We start from the raw sequence: 12,388 nt of genomic DNA on the forward strand, positions 1-12,388 counted from the left end.
GCCACATACCCCCCCGTTAAACACAGCACGTCCGCGGGCTGCAAGAAAACAAAAGGTGATAAATACAGGAACATACAAAAATTTTTGTAATGCTTAGTAAACAATTCCTATATAATCTTCTCAATATGAGAGGCACTGTTTCTTGAACGTTGCAAAACAATTTTTAACTAGCTATCTATGTTTTAATACAGTACCTAATTCAAAAGTGCTATTGGCAGTAACTCACTACCACTTCACATATTATCCTCAACACATTTCGTCTTCATCTCTTCTTTCACATTTTCTACTTCCTATTATTAACCTTAAGTGACAACCACTGATGCCGGGTTTGTCACCTGCAAGTTTTTCAAATCTTTATTCAAATATCAAAGCATTGGTCTTCTCTCTATAAAACATTCACTATTTACTTTCTCTATCAAAAATGCTAGACATTACTAATAAGTGCAATATAGACATTGATCCAGCCAAGATGTCTTGAAATGTCCTTATTCTTAATGAGGTAGTCCTTATTCTTAAAAGACTTATGTAAAACCAAGAAAGGGCACCTAAAGAGGTGCAACTATATACAATAAAGTTTGTCATTCACTCCAAGGTCATGATCACTGCAGTTCAATAAGAAAAACGCTGCCAATTAAACTGGGCAAGATAACTGGAAACAACAGGGAAACATCATGATAACAAAAATAGAAAAATAGAAAAAACAGGCACAATGGTGCAAATACCCTCCTGGGTAACAGAGTTAGTTACCGTATATACTCGAGTATAAGTCGATCCGAGTATAAGTCGACCCCCCTAATTTTGCAACAAAAAAATGGGAGAACTTATTGACTCGAGTATAAGTCTAGGGTGGGAAATGCTCCATAGATTATTCCCCCATATGGTGTCCTCAGAAGAAACTCCATAGATTATTCCCCCATATGCTGCTCCCATAAGAAGCTCCATAGATTGTTCCCTCATATGCTGCCAACACAAGAAGCTCCAGATTATTCCCCCATATGCTGCCCCCACATGAAGCTCCAGATTATTCCCCCATATGCTGCCCCCCATAAGAAGCTCCATATATTGTTCCCTCATATGCTGCCCCCACAAGAAGCTCCATATTGTTCCCCCATATGCTGCCCCCATAAGAAGCTCCATATTGTTCCCTCATATGCTGCCCCCACAAGAAGCTTCATATTGTTCCCCCATATGCTGCCCCAATAAGAAGCTCCTTAGATTATTCCCCTATGTGCTGCCGCTGCTGCTGCATGTAAAAATAAAAAAAATGACATACTCACCTCTCCGTCGCTGGGTGTCAGATTCTCACCTGTCCTGCGTCCATGGCTGCTCACCGCTATCTGCACGTCATCAGTCAGTGACGTTCAGACTGCAGGGGGCGCGGCGCGCATTAACCACGTCACCGCGCCCTCTGCTGTCTGAAGTCACTGACCGATGACAGACAGCAGCAAGCAGCCATGGACGCAGGACAGGTGAGTATCGCTGTACTTACCCGTCCTGACGCTGTCTTGAGCCCCCAGCTTCTCCGCGCTCTCTCTTCCTGCCTTCAGCGGTCACGTGGTGCCGCTCATTAAAACTCATCAATATGCGCATATTGATGAGTTTTAATGAGCGGCACCACGTGACCGCTGAAGGCAGGAAGAGAGAGCACGGGGAGAAGCTGGGGGCTCAAGACAGCGTCAGGACGGGTAAGTATGACCTGACACATCCGCCCCCTCCGACCCCTTTGTATATGACTCGAATATAAGTCGAGAGGGGGACTTTCAGCCCAATTTTTTGGGCTGAAAATCTCGACATATTCGAGTATATACGGTATTTTCTTTAGTGTTAGTATTGGTGTTCCCCTCCTGGGGTGCTGGAAGCTGTTGACTTGGGCTGCTGCTTCCAGGGGAGAACTTCTGTACATCCTTTTCCTGTTGACTGTTTACAATAGGACGAGGTGGTGGCAGCTGGGTGAATTGCTGCCGGAGGTACAGCTGGTGTAACTACCTGTACCATGGGGTGGGCGACAGGGGTAGATGTTGCCTGCCTGGCGTTGGTAGGTGTGATCACTACAGTGGGTGGCACTCATGGCTGGGGGAACATAAGCGTGTTCCTTCTTATAGGCCGCAATGAAGTCTTCAGGAATGCGGCGCACGTTCAGCGCGTACCATCCACGCAGCCCCTCATGCCGGGTAAAGGTTACATATTCCCCCGGTTGCAGGTCTCTAGCAGGGTGTCCCTTCCTCAGGTGTGACTCCACATCTCTCCTGCTGAAGAACAGGTCACTGATCCTCTTGGGTTCTGGTTCTCTGGTTCTGGTGCTCATGGTTCACATTGAGGACCTGTCCCCATCCAGCTGAATCCCGGGGACAATAGTGACCGGCATGGACCTTTTCCTTCCGGTCCAGATCTGGGCCTAACACAGCCAGCTTCCTCTGTTCCCTTTCTCTTTGCTCGGCTGCCAGCTGACGTATGGTTTCTTGGCAACGAGCCCATGTCTCATCTTCCTCTTCCCGGGGCCTGCTACAACCCACAGTGGACAAGGGCACAACCACTAGGGGTTCAGGTGTTTCCCCCCAGGGCTCAGAGTCCCGGTCCCAGACGAGGTCCAGCACTACTTGTCCGGACACTGCAGCAGCTGCACACCCGGAGGCCTTCCCAGGGACAGGGTCAGTAGACGTACCTGGGGCCTCCTGGCAGTGTCCTGTCTCCTGTGCAGACCTGAGGCGGCAGGCAGCAGCAGGAACATCCTCAGGGATAGTCCATTTGGATGTCGCTGGCGGTGGAACAGATGGCGGCTCTGGGTCTGCAGGGGTCTCTGGTGGGACCTGCGCAGCCGCGCCAGGTCCAGGCGGGAGCTCAACTTCTTCCTCCACTTCAGCTCCCAGGCCCTCGGACAACTCCTCCGGGCAGGCCTCACTCAGCGGTGATGGCAGTGGGGAGAGGGTGATAGACGCTGCCGATGGTATTGCAGCGGCCACAGGCTCCACAGGGTCTGCCTGGGGGAGATCCGGTGCAGCAGTGGCGGGTACCGGTGACTGGGGTACCACTGATGGAGGCACCTCCTGGGCGTGCTGCCAATTCATCCTCCATAACGCCTCCTGCCTCAGTCGCAGACGGGTGGTCAGCTGGGCTATCTCATCCTCCAGCTGCTGACGGTTCATGTCGGAAGCCACATTGGAGCCTTCAGCCATTACGCCAGGGAGATTCAGCTCAAACTCCCTTCGCTCTTCAGGCCTCCTCTCTCCTTTCATCATGGCGTTCACTCTTTCTTCTTCCTGTCTCGACTCTTTTCCCGCCATCGGCTCTCGCTCTTCCTTCTTGGGGCGGCGTCTTCTTCCTACTCCTCCATACCAAACCAGTATACGAACCCCTCAGGGGGTGGGCCATGTTGCGGTTGCATAGAAGTTCGGGCAGGGGAGGCCCAGGACAGTTCGTGGTCTTTTCTTAGGACCACCCATGTTGACACGCCCTTCTTCCCCACGCCGGCGGCCATTTTTAGCGTTCATTTTACAGTCTGTCAAATTAGGTCTTTTGCACATTTCCACAAATTTTTAAGTCCAATATATCGTAGGCACACAGAACCCGGTAGCACCGGGCTTCGTCATCCTGTTCGTGAGGCCAAGTTGGGTCGCCCTCCCAGGGCTGTGGGGTACTTGGTACCGGGCCCGATGAGCTTCAATGAGAGATGTCACGGCAGCTGGGACCCGGCCCGTGGCCCTGGGTGCCCATTGTAAAAGGGGGAAGTTCAGTGTGCTTATGATGATTAGAGTTTATGAATGAATGAGTCGTGACGCCACCTGTGGTGTTCGGCAATGAAGATGTTGAGCCAACGCTGCACAGACAGATCCTCTGGGACAGATGGTGTGGTGCAGCAATGATGTTATAGCCCTCCACAGGCAGGGCTGTAGTCCCAGGGCAGAGTAAGTGAAGTGACACTTCACTTAGATGGTGTAGTGTCGGGCGCAAGGGATGTAGCAGTGCTGGGCAGGTTGACGCAGGAATAAGTGGAGGACACCAGAGCATGTTGTTCCAAAGCTTTACTCACAGTCTGTTGCAGGTACAGGTGCCCGCATCCGTGCCGTGTCCTCCGGGTCAGGAGCTCAGCCAACTTCCAGGCAAGATGAAGTACTCCTTTCCAACACTCCGCCAACATATGTGCCTTTTCTGAACGTCTCCCTCTTAGCGCCTTTAGTGAAGTACTCACAGTACTAAGTTACACTGGAGTTCCTCCTGTCAGATGTTCCTATGAACTCTACTTGTACAGCAGACAGCTGTAGCCTGCTTTGGGAACTCCTTAATACCTAGTCCCGGCTCTCTTATGTTGCTGTTGTGCCCCCAAGTCTGGTGTGGGAATAAAGCGGTGACAACTTCTATTCCTCCGGTGTCTGCTGCAGGACCATTAGTATCCATGCAACCTCGGGGACCGGACCCCGGCCTTGCGCTTAGAACTTGGGAAGGGTTCTCTTCTAACCCTGATCCTTATTCTCTTCTTCTCCTCACGTTCCGTACTAATTCTTTCCTTCTTATGGAGAGTCAGGCTTTCTATTAATGTTCCTTTCCTGTGCCAGCGGACCCAGATCACTGAGGTCGGCTGCAGCACTTCCTTCATCCATCCCACTCAGGGGATGTCCTTTCACAGACTAACCTCGTCAGACTCCTGTGACTAACTGACTAAATCCTATCCTCTTCCCGCTCTTTTAATGCAAACTAAACTCCACCCGCCTCCCAGCACGCTTCGTGTTCCAAGCAGGGAGCCACCAAAGGGTGCTTTGCTACACTACTATGTTGTGTGGAATGCAGGTGTTGGAGCGTGGTCAGGTGTCTCCACCTTACCTGAATGGTGGGGTACCACACCTCAGGAGGAGGTGCAGTACCTCTGTGGCGACTGAACCCTCAGGGGTGCCACATCAGCATCTATAGTGGCATCCGCAGGTGCGACGCAGTGCGCTCAGTTGGTCTAGAAGGACTCAGACCTCGTGTCCTTGGGGCAGAGTTCTGTGAATGCATACTGTGCTCTCTTTTGCAGAGTGCTGTGATTTTAACAGGCTCCGGCATTTATGTTCAGCGGTGGCGCTGCTCTGTGTTGTAACAGAGTTCACTTCTGTTCACACTGGGTGACGTTAACCCACGTGTGACCTCTTGTATACCGCTTTATACTTCCGCCATTACCAAGCAGCAGTTTACCACCCCTGCACGGTGGACCCTGTGCTGCGAACGCACCTTACTATTATTTTATTATTTGATGCGTTCCGCCAGCCCTTACATAAATATTTTCTTTATTACCCCTAGAATGCTTTAATTTAGATAGGTTGAGGAGGGAGGATTCTAAGAAGGAAGATGAGGAGGTATCGGTTAATTCCCAGAACCTTCTCTAATTGGTTACAAGCATTCGCTATTTTAGCTAGCGTGATTGGTGAGAAGGCCCCTGAAAGTTGTTCAGGACTTTTCTGTTACATAGATGCGATCGATGAAGCATATCGGGTTTATGGCGGTCAGGGCTGGTTAAGATACGACGAACAATTCAGGCAGCGGAAGGCAGTTTGGCCTAGCATTCGTTGGGATCACAAGGACATAGCTCTCTGGATGAGGGTTATGGTTCCATCTAGGATGGGGCAGGGTAGTCAGCCTTTTCCAGGGGGCACTAGGGGTCCGGGACACTCAGGACACTCAGTGGCTATGCAGAGAGGACTGTGCTTTGCGTTCAATGAGAGGTCATGCAAATTCGGGGCAAAATGCAAATTTAAGCACGAATGTTCGGCTTGTTGAGGCACACATGGAGCAACAAAATGTTTTAGAGGGGGCAGTCAGAAAGGAGGTGAAGGCATTGGAAAAAGGAGTGACGCCAGTTCGACTGGGCGCGATGGAGGGATTTCTAAACAGGTACCCTGATAGAGCAGCAGCTGCTCTACTAATGGAGGGCTTTAGAGAGGGTTTCAAAATTCCGTAAGTTGAGACGGCTGTTCGTTTTTCCACAAAAAAAATTAAAATCAGCATTGCAGTTTCCTGATGTGGTAACTGATAAGTTAAAGAAAGAGGTTGCCCTGGGTAGGATGGCCGGTCCTTTTGCACAGACTCCCCTCAGTAATTTGAGGGTTTCCCCACTGGGGGTGGTCCCAAAGAAGGTGCCCAATAAGTTCAGGCTGATCCATCACCTATCCTTCCCGAAAGGGTCATCGGTGAATGATGGCATTTATCCACAGTTATGTTTGGTGCTGTATACGTCTTTTGAAGCGGCCATGGATTGGGTGCGGTTCTGTAGAAAAGGAGCATGGTTGGCTAAGACTGACATAGAAGCGGCATTTCGGCTGTTGCCAGTTCACCTTGATAGCCTGCACTTGTTGAGATGTTTTTGGGATGGAGGATTTTTTGTCGATCGTTGTCTCCCTATGGTCTGTTCTCTTTCTTGTGCATATTTTGAGACATACAGCACATTTTTGGAGTGGGCTGTGAAAGAGGTGTCTGGACTGGGTTCGTGTATCCACTACCTTGATGACTTTCTGTTTGTCGGTCCAGCTCAGGGTTCTGATTGTTCGTTGTTACTACATACCATGGAAAGTTTGGCGAAGAAGTTTGGGGTTCCACAAGCGGCTGAGAAAACAGTCGGGCTGGTGAATGCGTTGAGTTTTTTAGGTGTCGAGGTCGATACTTTGGCAATGGAGTATAGGTTACCAGATGATAAGGTGTTCGCATTGCGGGAGGAAGTGCAGAGAGCAAGAAGTTCAAAGAAAATATCTCTACATGACTTACAATCATTGCTGGGCAAGCTTAATTTCACTTGTAGAATTATGCCGATGGGTCGGGCATTTTGTCGAAGGTTATCGTTGGCAATGGTGGGAGTGAGATCCCTGGTACACTTCATCAGATTGAAGAAGGAGTTACAGGAGGACCTGATGGTATGGGCTAATTTTTTTGAGAACTGTAACGGTAAATCTATTTGGATTCAGACGGTAGTGAACGCCGATACTTTGGGTCTTTTCAGGAGGACGGTGGAGGGTCGTGGCTTTGGCCTGTTTTTTCACGGTAGTTGGTTGGTGGCGGAATGGCCTTCTTCTTGGAGGGAGCAGGGTCTGTTGTCAAATCAGGTTTTGATTAATTTGTTTCCCATTGTAGTGGCACTGTCATTGTGGGGTGAAAAGGTGAGAGATAGGAAGATTTGTTTTCCTTGTGTGCTGGAAGGTGTGGTAAAAGCGGTCAATTCATTATCATTGGCATCCCCGGCGGTCGTGAAAGTGTTACAGCGTTTGGTCAAGTTGGGGTTAAGTTTTAACCTATGGGTTGTGGCGGAGGTCAAGTCGGAAGTTTTTAATCCTGTCATTGACGCTCTTTCTTATTAGCAGTGGGAACGCTTTTGGGAGCTGGCGCCTCAAGCGGATTCATCGGACATGGAATGTCCAGCGGAGTTGTGGAATCTTCCTTGCGTGCAGTAGGGCAGTTTATCGGACAGGTCATGGAGGCAATACGGTCAGGCTTGGAGTATTAGGGAGAGTTGGAGGATTTCTTTAGGTGAGGGAATGGATGATGAAGGCAGATTGCTGTTATTGAGCAAGGAATCGAGTTGGTCAGTGCCTAAACTGAATAAGTTAGCGAGTCTTGCTTTTGGTTTCAAAGTCAGAGGTCTTAGAGATGTGACTAAGTCCTTTCTGGTGGTTCAGGCGCTGAAAGGATGGAGGAAGGGGTGGAGAGTGGAAGAGACGGCCAGATTCGTATGAGGTATTATTAGTTTTGGGTGGTCAGCTGCCAGTAGTGTGTTCGTCGCAGTGGGAGGTGGATTTATTTAGGGCGGCTTTTGCATTGGCCTTTTTTGGAGCTATTCGTTTGGGGGAGTTGGTTAGCCCATCCAAATTTAAAAAAGGGGCTTGTTGAGGGAAGATTTGGATGTTTATAGTGACAGAGTCATTGTGTTTATTCGGTCTTCTAAAACAGATGTGGAGGGAAAGGGTTGTAAGGTGGTGTTGTTTGTGGTTATTGGTTCACCTGTGTGTCCAGTAGTTTGTGTCAGTGACTTTGAGGCGGGGTGGCCGGATGGATAACCCATTTTTAGAACATGAGGACGGTTCATTTTTATCACGTTTTCAATTTGTAGCAGTGTTTAAACGTTGTTTGGAATTGGGGGGCATATCGGCGAAGGAGATGGTGAAGAGGATTGTGCGTGGGAATTGACAAGGTTTAGGTCGTACATCCACCCAAATTTAGTTTAAGGATGCGGTCTCTTGTTATTCCTGTGGTTTACAGAATGTTTTGTCAATTTTGTTTCAGGCGGTGGAAAACGGCTTATTGGGATAATGGGACATTCTTTCGTTTTCTGGGCTGCGATAAGGGCTGCAGTTCGTCCGGACGGACGTCAGATGGGTATCCCTCGGGAGACGGCGATTCTGCGTTGGATCGGCAAATGTGGGATGGTCTGGAGTAAATTTTTCCCTGTTTTGTGCGTTTGGACAGGGCACCAGATGTTGTTGTTTTACATCTTGGTGGGAATGATTTGGGCAAAAGGCCTTGCAGGGAATTGATAAAGGACATCAAGTTCGATTTACTGAGGCATGGGTGATGTTTCCGAAGCTTTTGGTTGTTTGGTCAGACATCATCCCTAGAAGGGTCTGGCTGTGGGCCCGCTCAGTTGAAGGGGTGAATAGAGCGAGGATTAAGGTAAATAGAGCAGTGTCGTGTTTTATGGCGAGGAATGGTGCAGTGGTGGTACGCCATTTGGATTTAGAGTCGGGAGTTGGAGAATTTTGGAGATCTGACAGTGTTCATTTGAATGCTGTCGGCACCAACATGTGGTGCCTGGCTATACAAGAGGGTATCGAAACAAGTCTGAGAGTTTGGAGGGACATAAATGTCTAAGGGGGTCAGAACTTTTATGTTAGTGGTGTGGGGGGAGGTCCTCGAAGTTGGTGGAATTGGGGAATGGAGGACTGGAGGGGGGATCTCAAGGGGTCCTGGACTCCCCCTGTGTGATTTTAAGTGGATGGGGCAATTAATCCCGTGGATTGGGATGATTAAGGGGCTTGCTAAGTGGTTGGATTTTACCGGGTTTGGTTACTATTTGCCTCCGAGCTGGTGCATAGCGGCTGGGGGTAAAACTAATCCTGGAGGCCAAAGTGGAATTTACATATCTGCAGTTGAGATATTTCGGGCTTCGAGGACCACCCCTCCCGGGAGGTTATTGTTAAACTGTTTGTAATTTATGTTTAATAAAAGGCAGCTGTGGCCATTTGGTGTCTTGTGTTTTCTGTAAAAAAGGGGGAGGTTATCGGTTAAGAAATAATCTTTCAAAGAAACTAAGGAGTAGATGGGAGATTGGTAAGAAAGGTCCGCATGAATCACGTGTACCCCTTACGTCAAGTGGTTCCCACCACCACCACCACCACCACAGGCTCCTGTGAAGCTGAACATGCACTCCCCACCCCTGAAAGAATCTATCCTGTTCTGAGCTCATTTTCTCGTTCACCTTTGATGTCCGATGAACTCCCTCTGCTGGTGAAAGGAGGTGGTGAAACTGATTTGGATGGGAGAAACCTGTCACCTGAACAGGTGGATTGCGATTGGACATCCGGAATCTCTGAGTGGATATAAGGCAGCCGACGCCCTGTAGGGTTGCTGGTGATTTCTCTGCTCTGAGCGCTGGCCTCCAGTTCAGTTCCTGTCTTCTAAAGCTAAGTTTTGCTCTGTTATTGTTCCATGAGATTTTGTCTGATTTGCTTAGTTTTGTGTTCTGCCAGCCCCGGCTGGGGCTCTGCTGAATTTCCATTTTTGTCCCTGATCGGTTAAATCTCTTTTGCTCTGTCTTCAGAATATATCGGAGTGCTGATATAGGGATTTTGAAGTCTAGTGACTTCAGGGCCGTTTTTCCTATCAGACGTGTTGGGACATTTTTGGTAGGGTTTTTGCGGATTGCAGCCAGCATCTTTTCTGTCCTTTCCTATCTAGTTAGTTGGGTCCCATCGTTTGCTCTGCCTGTCTTTCTGTCTGTGTTTGTGTTTTCATCTGTTTTCACCGACAGTACATGTTGGGGGCTGTCTATTGCTTTGGGGTCTGCTCTGGGGCAGTTTAGATTTCCCCTTTCTTTCTTTAGGCTTATTTAGTTCTCTGGCTGTGAAGAGGCGTCTAGGACCACCGTAGGAACGCTCCACGGCTACTGTTAGTTGTTGTGAATAGGATCAGGGGTCTGCAATCCGTTAGCTACCAACCTCTCCAGTTTTATGGACTTAGCTTGCATTTTTGTTTTTTCCTCCTCCGGTGACTCATTCATAACAGAATCACCAGCCATACCGCAGATTCTAGGGTACTCAATAGCAGGAAAGAATTGTAAAAAAAAAAAAAAAAAAGGAAAAGTGTAAGAATTTTTTTTTTTTTTTAATGTATATTTTTTCCTCTTTTTCTCTGGGGCCGTAGGAGGAATTTTTTCTTAATGGAGATTAAGCAATTGTCTGATCGTGTGGAGCAGCTCGCTGCTGAAGTGCGGGGAATTTCCACCTATCTTGCTCATTCACATGCTGCTGAACCAAAGATCCCTACTCCTGATGTGTTTTTTGGGGATCGGTCTAAATTTTTGAATTTTAAGAATAATTGTAAATTATTTCTTGCCTTGAAGCCTAGCTCATCGGGGAGCTCTGCGCAGCAGGTTAAAATTGTCATCTCTTTGCTGCGCGGCGATCCCCAGGATTGGGCGTTTTCTTTGACACCCGATGATCCTATTCTAACTAATGTGGATGCATTTTTTCAAGCCTTGGGGTTGTTGTATGATGAACCTAATGCTATTGATCAAGCTGAAAAAGCCCTGTTGGCATTGAGCCAGGGTCAGGATTCTGCAGAGTTGTACTGTCAAAAATTCCGAACGTGGGTGGTCCTTACTACCTGGAATGATGGTGCCTTGGCAGCTCTCTTTTGGAAGGGTTTGTCAGAAACCGTAAAAGATACTATGGTGGGATTTCCTGTTCCCTCTGGTCTTGACGATTCTATGTCATTAGCCATTCAGGTTGATCGGCGTTTACGTGAACGTAAAACTACACGAGAAATGTTGCCACCTGTTGAACAAATGTCTGAACCTATGCAATGTGATAGAGTTTTGTCTAGGGCGCAACGTCAGGAGTTCAGAAGGCTTAATAAGCTGTGTTTTTACTGTGGAGATGCCTCTCATAATAATTCTGTCTGCCCTAAACGAGAGAAACGTTTTGCACACACATTTGCTGTGGGTGGTGTACAACCTAAGTTTCTTCTGGCAATTACTCTGATCTGCTCCCTGTCCACATTTTCCGCTAAGGCTTTTGTGGATTCAGGAGCGGCTCTGAACCTGATGGACTTGGATTTTGCTAAACGTTGTGGGTTTCCTATGACACCTCTGCAGACGCCTATCCCTTTGAGGGGTATTGATGCTACTCCTTTGGCGAAGAATAAACCTCAGTTTTGGACCCAGGTGGTAATGCGGGTCGCCCCAGACCATCAAGAAAATTGCAGATTTTTGGTGTTGCATAATTTGCATGATACCATTGTTCTGGGGTTTCCCTGGTTGCAAATCCATAATCCAGTTTTGGATTGGAAATCTGTGTCTGTGGTGAGTTGGGGTTGTCAGTGTGCTCTTAGTAACACTCCTGTTTTCTCCACCTCTCCCCAGTCGCATGATGTTCCTGACTATTTGGCTGATTCTTACGATGTATTTAGTGAGAATAAGTCTGCGTCTTTGCCTCCTCATAGGAGTTATGACTGTGCAATTGAGCTGAGCCCTGGGTGTAAATTTCCCAAGGGTCGACTTTTCAATTTATCTGTACCCGATCATGAGGCTATGCGATCTTATATTAAGGAGTCGTTGGAGAAGGGTCATATTAGACCATCCTCTTCACCCTTGGGTGCTGGGTTTTTTTTCGTGGCCAAGATGGTTCATTAAAGCCTTGTATTGACTATCGTTCCCTCAACAAAATTACTGTTAAAGATCAGTATCCGTTACCCTGATTCCTGATCTATTCTCCAGAGTTAAAGGTGCTTGCTGGTTTACCCATCTTGACCTCAGGGGGGCGTATAATCTTATTCGCATTAAGCATGGGGATGAATGGAAGATGGCGTTTAATACTCCGGAGGGACATTTTGAGTACCTAGTGATGCCTTTTGGGCTCACTAATGCCCCTTCTGTCTTCCAGTGCTTCATGAATGATATTTTCCGGGACTTTGTGGATAAATTTTTGATCATCTATCTGGATGATATTTTGATCTTTTCCAGGGATTGGGACTCTCATGTGGAACATGTTCGGACTGTGTTCCGGATTTTGAGGGAGAATTCCCTGTATGTTAAGGGGTTGAAATGCCTTTTTGGTGTACAGAGGATTTCATTTTTGGGATTTATTTTGTCTCCGTCAACTATTGAAATGGACCCGGCCAAGGTACAGGCCATTTATGATTGGGTTCAGCCCACTTC

Source organism: Dendrobates tinctorius, unplaced genomic scaffold (assembly GCF_039654945.1).
Source record: "Dendrobates tinctorius isolate UK_male_01 unplaced genomic scaffold, ASM3965494v1 ptg000127l, whole genome shotgun sequence".
In the NCBI taxonomy this organism is placed as follows: Eukaryota; Metazoa; Chordata; class Amphibia; order Anura; family Dendrobatidae; genus Dendrobates; species Dendrobates tinctorius.